This window comes from Scylla paramamosain, chromosome 1, assembly GCF_035594125.1.
Source record: "Scylla paramamosain isolate STU-SP2022 chromosome 1, ASM3559412v1, whole genome shotgun sequence".
Lineage (NCBI taxonomy): Eukaryota > Metazoa > Arthropoda > Malacostraca > Decapoda > Portunidae > Scylla > Scylla paramamosain.
In genome coordinates, this window is record NC_087151.1 from 980,001 (window position 1) to 987,500 (window position 7,500).

Below are 7,500 nucleotides of genomic sequence, written 5' to 3' on the forward strand. Positions count from 1 at the left end.
CATCACCACCACCACCATCACCACCACTACCATCACCACCACCAGCATACAATTTCCCTGAGTCGCTGCTACTGAGGCTCAACTGCCAACCATGTGAGGGTCGACTGACGGTCCCGCCTGATTCGCGGTTCATCCCGGCCAATTAATCACCCTTTGTAGCCATGGGGGTACAAAGCAGGAGGAGGAGGAGGAGGAGGAGGAGGAGGAGGAGGAGGAGGAGGAGGAGGAGGAGGAGGAGGAGGAGGAGGAGGAGGAGGAGGAGGAGGAGAAGGAGGAGGAGGAGGAGGAGGAGTGATAAATGGGTCAGGAAGAGGAGGAAGACAAGTGGCAGGCGTTCAGGAAGTCATGAGAGAGAGAGAGAGAGAGAGAGAGAGAGAGAGAGAGAGAGAGAGAGAGAGAGAGAGAGAGAGAGAGAGAGAGAGAGAGAGAGAGAGAGAGAGAGAGAGAGAGATTAACCTGCCTACTGGTCCACTGGAGTATGACAAATAATTATCCATGATGACAATAACGATAACGAATGATGATGATGATAATGCTGACGAAAAAAAAAAAAAAAAAAGGAGAGGGTTTATACAATTTTCATCCGCGATACTCGATGCAAGTTACGACACACAAACGATCACTGAGGAAGATAACGTGTGGTGATTCTTGCAGCGTGAGACGGCGAGCGGCAAAATTGGACGGTGCACGGGCGGGCTTAGGAAGAAGGGACGATGGAGGAGGAGGAGGAGGAGGTGGTTGGACGCAGGAACACGTTAATGGGGGATATAGAGAGAAAGAAAGGAAGGAGGAAGAAGGTACAGGAGTAGGAGGGAGAACTAAGATGAGGAGAAGGATGGGAAGGAGTGAGATAAGAGATGGAGAGAGTGGACATATATGGATGAAATTAGAGGGAGAAAAGGAAGAAAGGATGGAGGTTTAGAAGTTGCACCCAAGAATAGGATGAAGAAGTGAGAGATCTGAGATGGAGGAAAAAACGGAGGGATATAGAGGCAATTAGTAGAAAAGGAAAAGCGTTCAGAAGGTGGAGAAAGGAGTAGGATGGAAAAAGACAAGGACTGAGCTGGAGGAAATAGAAAGGAAAGAGAAGACGGAGATGGAGTTGGAGGTAGAGAAATGAAAGGACGACGGAGGGAAGAGGAGGAAGAGGAGGAAGAGGAGGATGGAGGCTAGGGAGAACGGAGATGGAGAGAGTTCGAGGTAAGAGAGGAAAAATTGAGGTGTAGACAGCTGGAGGGAGAAGGAAAGGATGCTGGAGGCGGAGGAGATGGAGTGAGGAAAAGGGAGGAAGGGAACGAAAAGAGCCATGAAGCGAGGCGGCTGAGGCAAAGAACACACTATTCAAAAGAAAGAGAGGAAACTGAAAACTGAATATAAGTTTATTGTGTGCTAGTTATGAACCCTGACACGTGACTCACCTCTACACCACAACACTAACACGGCTTTTCACGCCTCGCCTCTCTGCATCACACCAATCACACATTCACTACACACCAGTGACTCGTAATATAATACACTTTATCACACTATTAATACCATAACTCACAGCTGTACCATCATTTCTTTACCTAACTCACTAACACCAACTCTCTCTCTCTCTCTCTCTCTCTCTCTCTCTCTCTCTCTCTCTCTCTCTCTCTCTCTCTCTCTCTCTCTCTCTCCCCCACCCACCCTCTCTTTTTTCACCTTTTTCTCTCACATATACACGCGCACACACTCACACAATCACACAAAAGGTTCAATCTGGCTGTGATGTTTATTCGACTCAACTCAATCGTGTAATAAGCAAACCATACACGCCCATGTCATTGGGAAGCGTTTGCAATCCTCTTTAATTTCCCTCCGCCGCCGCGCCCGCCACCATAACAGGCAGCCAAAAGCATACACCGTAATTAACTTTGCGCCTAATCACTCGCAGCGGCAAAATAGACCAAAATACAGCCGCCAATTATACGGCTTTGCTTTGCTTTGAAAGAGAGAGAGAGAGAGAGAGAGAGAGAGAGAGAGAGAGAGAGAGAGAGTGTGTGTGTGTGTGTGTGTGTGTGTGTGTGTGTGTGTGTGTGTGTGTGTGTGTGTGTGTGTGTCAATATCGTGAAAACTAATTGTGTTTATATATTATCCTATTAGGGGATAAATTTCCTTACTTTATTGGCTTCCCTGATGAGTAATTACCCGCGTGTTGTGCATATTATTGCTGTTATCATACTCACCGTTATTAGTGTCATCATCAGGCAGTGGTGGTGGTGGTGGTGGTGGTGACAATGGTGATGATGAAGATGATGCCGACATTATCACCATCATCACCACTACTACCACCCCACAACCACCACCACCAACACCACCGTTATCTCCACAAGATAAAATATACAAAAAAGAACAACTCTCTCTCTCTCTCTCTCTCTCTCTCTCTCTCTCTCTCTCTCTCTCTCTCTCTCTCTCTCTTACCCATAAATTTCTTTATATTTTCTTTATTTAACGTTAACCTCTTTCCATTCATCCATCCATCCTTTTCTTAACATCTTTCCATTCATCTTCTTCTCTCTCTTTTCCTTTCCACTTCCTTCATTAGTGTTCGCCGGTGCATTTAACGTCTCCCGCTCGTCTCGTTCTCGTCTCGTTCTCGTCCCCCGTCTGAGATAAGATCGTTGCCAGCTCATTCTTCTCTGGTACCAAGTTGTCATTAATGATTCCCAGGGAGATTTGGGGAGATAGCTCTATATTTTCATCTTTCCAGCTTTGATCATCCTCTTCCTGCTGCTGCTACTCGTCCTCCTCCTCCTCCTCCTCCTCCTCCTCCTCCTCCTCCTCCTTCTGCTTATTCTCTTCTTTCTCCCAGTCATCGTATTCTTCATTAACTCGTATTTTTTTTTTTTTTTTTAATGCTTTACATCGTCATTCTATACTTTCATCTTTTGAGCTTTGATCCTCCTCCTCTTCCTCCTCCTCTATTTTGTAATCATCGTATAATTTATCATCCTTTTAATGTTTTTTTTTTGTATTATCATTATCACCTTTCTGTTTTCCCTCATCATCATGCTACTTATCTTCTTTGGTATCTGTTTTTTTTTTTTACCCTTGTCAACCTTTATCTTATCTCTCTCTCTCTCTCTCTCTCTCTCTCTCTCTCTCTCTCTCTCTCTCTCTCTCTCTCTCTCTCTCTTCTCATTTCCATGTATCTCATTTGTGTTCCTCGTTTCCTTCTCCCTCATCCTCATGTTTACTGACGCCTTTCATATCTCTCACCTCGCCTTCCGCCAAAATATTCATTCGCGTTCGTTCCTTCCTCCCTTTCTTCCTCCCTTCCTTTCTTCCTTCCTTCTTTCCTTCCTTCCGCAAGCTCACCTTTCTCCTCCTTCTCCTCCTCCTCCTCCTCCTCCTCCATTTTCGCTTCTTGGAAATGTTTCTTCTCCTCCACGCACCAACTGCTCGTGTCCTCCATCATTATGTACATTATTCCTCTCCCATCTTCTTCTCCTCTTTATTTTTCTCCTCACTTTCCATCTTATTATCATCTATTTCCATCACCCTTTTTTTATTTCGTGTTTTGCAGCTTTTCTCCTTCCCTTGATTAGTAGTCAGCTTTCTAGTCTCCATAACTGTTCCTCCTTCCTCTATTCGCCACTTCCTTTCCTATCTTCTCCTTGAATAGGCTGAAGGCGGAGCGAAGGAAGGATGAGCAAACCCGCACCCTTTCTCTTCGTTATTCCGCCGACTTGGTGCTCGTCACGCCCTGCTGGTACCCGCTGTCTTGTGTCGTGGATGAATTGTTCGTCTATGGGCATAAACATAGGACCCCCATTCTGAAACACTTCTGTGCCGCACTCCTACAACTTTCAAAAGGCTCTAGTTAAAGTTACACGGGTTTTTAAGCTTGGTTTTACGGTTCTAGGGACAGATTGATAACATTTCTACATCATTAACGGAAGAAACACTCTTGAGAACCCGGCTTATCATCTCTGTGGTCTTTGAAAATAGTCGTGGTGATCGAGAGAGCAAAGCTGTGTTTCCTCCTGCACACCAATGTACACCCTTGCCTCCCCGCGCCGCCCCTCCGCGCTGCCACCTTTAGCCTGCGTGCTGGGTCAGGGGAGAATGTGAGATAAGCGAGCTGCACGAGGCCCACACGTGCACTCTGGTCGTGCTGCATCCTGGAGGTGGGAGATGGAGCTCTACATCATTTCTTGCTAAACTCTACTGAATATGACATAAAAAAATATTAAAATTATGGAAGTTATAGAAAATAAACAAAAGGATAAGATGAAATAGATTTTGCACTTGAAACGTTAACAGCTAGAGAAATATAAACATGGAAAAAAAACAAAAAAAAAACAAGAGAAATTAACACATAGAAAAAACAGTCAAGAAATAAACGCTAAATAAAGTGAGAGCCAATACAGAGGCACGTCGCACCACCACTATATTCCACTACACACTCCAGCACCAGGGTCGGTATCACAGCTTCCCTCAGACACTCAAGAGGACTATGCTCGTCTTCAGTTCACCCCGAGGTGCCTGGAGCCAACAGCATGCCATGGGTAGTCTTGTTACGAAGGCCAATGGCATTCCTCAACGCCTCGTCCTACCCGTTCTTTCTCCCTCCACACAAGACCTGCTGGCAAATCCCTGATGGCTGAGAGGAGCGAGGAAAGTACAGGGAAACTTCAGACTCTTTTTCGTTCTCACCCCAATCCTTGCGGCGATCCTGTCAGTGCAAACTTTCTCTAAAACCACCTTTCAATACACAGAGAGCGCAGCACCTGAAAACTCCAATTTTCGCGTTTTCTGAAGGGATGGACGGCTTCGTGATACTATCAGACTGCACCGCAGGGCCTCACCTGCCCGCCTGCCGCCATTCCAGGCCGGCAATGGCGTGGTGGCGCCAGCTTGGGTGTTCGCGAGAATCGAAGCCTGGTGACGAGCTTCCTTCAATATTTCTGGACTCTGAAATGTACAACACAGATGAGGATGCATACGCTGACGTGCGCTGTGCCACAGTGCTCATCTCTGTCTCAGCTCTGAGGTATAACAGCGAACCTTCTCCGGGTTCATCCAGCTGGTGATTTATATTAAAACAGGTAAGGGATGACACGCCACCCAGACCAGGACGCAGCGCGGCGGACTCAGCCAGAGGAGATCGATAAAATTCAGGGATCACTCGTATTATGGTAAATATTTTGTTTTATTATTTAATATGAACAGTATACCTTCTCTCCAAGGTTCCAGTATTCCAAAATCTGAAGCAACATTCCAGGAAGAGATAAACTCTATTATCCTTCTCATGACGCAGCACAAAACAGGCTGCTTTCATCTCCGTCTATGAGTAACACACAACAAGAGCCGCCTCCTCCCTTCCCTTCACCTGAAAGGGAATGTTCTTGTAACCGTCACTCGCTTTTAAATAAACCATGAAACAGCTGACGATGAAACCCGTGACCCAGCCAATTTGCCGGCTGGGCGGAGCGGGTCATCTCGCTCCAGCGGCTCCCTCACCACCATGCAGGGGGTCGCGGCTCCCTTTGCACTTAGAGACTCGTTCAAATGGACCATAACGCAATACTCAACCGCTTATAATAGCATCCACAGACAACCCAGACTAGTGAAGCATACCTGGATTTATCTTTTAAGTATTAAGAATGTACACTTCTGCTTCGTGAAAGTATGTGAAGTTCATTCGTATAGGAATTTCCTGGATTACCTTCCTATATATGTGTAAGAGACATTCCTAGCAATCCTGTCCCAAAAAATTTATGTTTCATGAAAGTACGTGAACACCAGTTGCATATCAGTTTCTTGATTATCGTGAATCGAAAAAAAAAAAACTATATAAGCTTATCTACAAAACCCATAGACTGACCACCAAACAAGTAGAGCCTGAATATTTAGCTAAGAATTCCCCTCCGTAAATTTGGTAATAAAGAAAACGTAAGAGCAGCTCGCCACATAAACAATTCTGTGACTGTGATTTATACGAGGATAAATCTCACTTCGTCTTTGACCCAAATGAATAAATAACTCAAGTATTATTCACGCTCATAACCCAGATATTCAAATACGTTCATAACAATTACCGAGAGAGAGAGAGAGAGAGAGAGAGAGAGAGAGAGAGAGAGAGAGAGAGAGAGAGAGAGAGAGAGAGAGAGAGGGAGGGGAGGGGGAGACAGGGAGGAGATAATGAATGCGGAAAAAAAGGAAATGGGAGAGGAAGAGGGAATTGATGGATATGGGGAGAGGAAATGGGGAAGAAAAGTGGAGGAAATTTACCTTATGAATCTTGGCAAGTAGGAAGGAGAGAGAGAGAGAGAGAGAGAGAGAGAGAGAGAGAGAGAGAGAGAGAGATTTAATTGTTTAGAATTTCTCTCTCTCTCTCTCTCTCTCTCTCTCTCTCTCTCTCTCTCTCTCTCTCTCTCTCTCTCTCTCTCTCTCTCTGTCTCTTTCTCTCTCATGATAAACAAACTTGAAAACAGACGCAAGAAAAGTCAATAAATAAAACAATTCCTGAAAACCTAAAAAAAAAAAGGATTTTCCACGCGGCAACAAAGTGGACTTTTGCCACAGATATGCAATCAATTCACTTGCATTTTTACTTTTTATTCGATGTTGGAATTTCCGTTTCCTTTCTTTATTATTATTATTATTATTATTATTATTATTATTATTATTATTATTATTATTATTATTATTATTATTATTATTATTGTTGTTGTTATAGTTATTATTATTCATTGTCTATTAGTCATCAATCATTATTTTCTTACTATTTTTCATTAAAGTTACAAAGCTACCCTGTTTTTTTCTTCTTTAAGTTCCATTTTTTTCTCTCTTTAAGTTCCATTTTTTCTAATTTCTTCCCTCTTTCCACACAAATAAGAACACGGCTAATTTCCTTTCCTCCTTTCCTCGCTTTTATTTTTCTTTCCCTAATTTCTTTTCTCTTTAGGCACATGGACACGTTTACTTTTTCTTCTTTTCTTCGATTTCTTTCTTTTTTTCCTGACTTCTTTTCTCTCAAGACACACGGAAGCACACACATTTATTTTCCTCCTTTCCTCGCTTTTGTTTCCCATACACCAATCTCTTGCCTCTTTACACACAACAATGAAACACATTTACTTCTCAACCCAGTCACAAACAGTCAATTTACAAAAGACACTTATCTTTGTACCACAGACTCTAAGTAATCCTGTAGCCTGGGAGGGACAAAATTACTCTCCTATTCTCGCCTTTATTTCCTCCGCATCCATGTAAATTATTTTTTCTAAGTCTAAAAGTTCAAAAAGGACAGTGAAAGACGCATAGAGTAAAAGAGACAGGATATGGGTGGACAAATGCGTAGACTAGACTGAGCTATCCCTTACCAGCTCGACCTCTAAAGCAAGCTAACCGATTACTATCTATCACTGCATTACTACAGAAGTCGTCAAGGGAAATGAAGGTCGCATGATCACAGCAGATTCACCACTTAATAGCTTAGGCTTTTCATATTTCCCTATAGTAAACTCT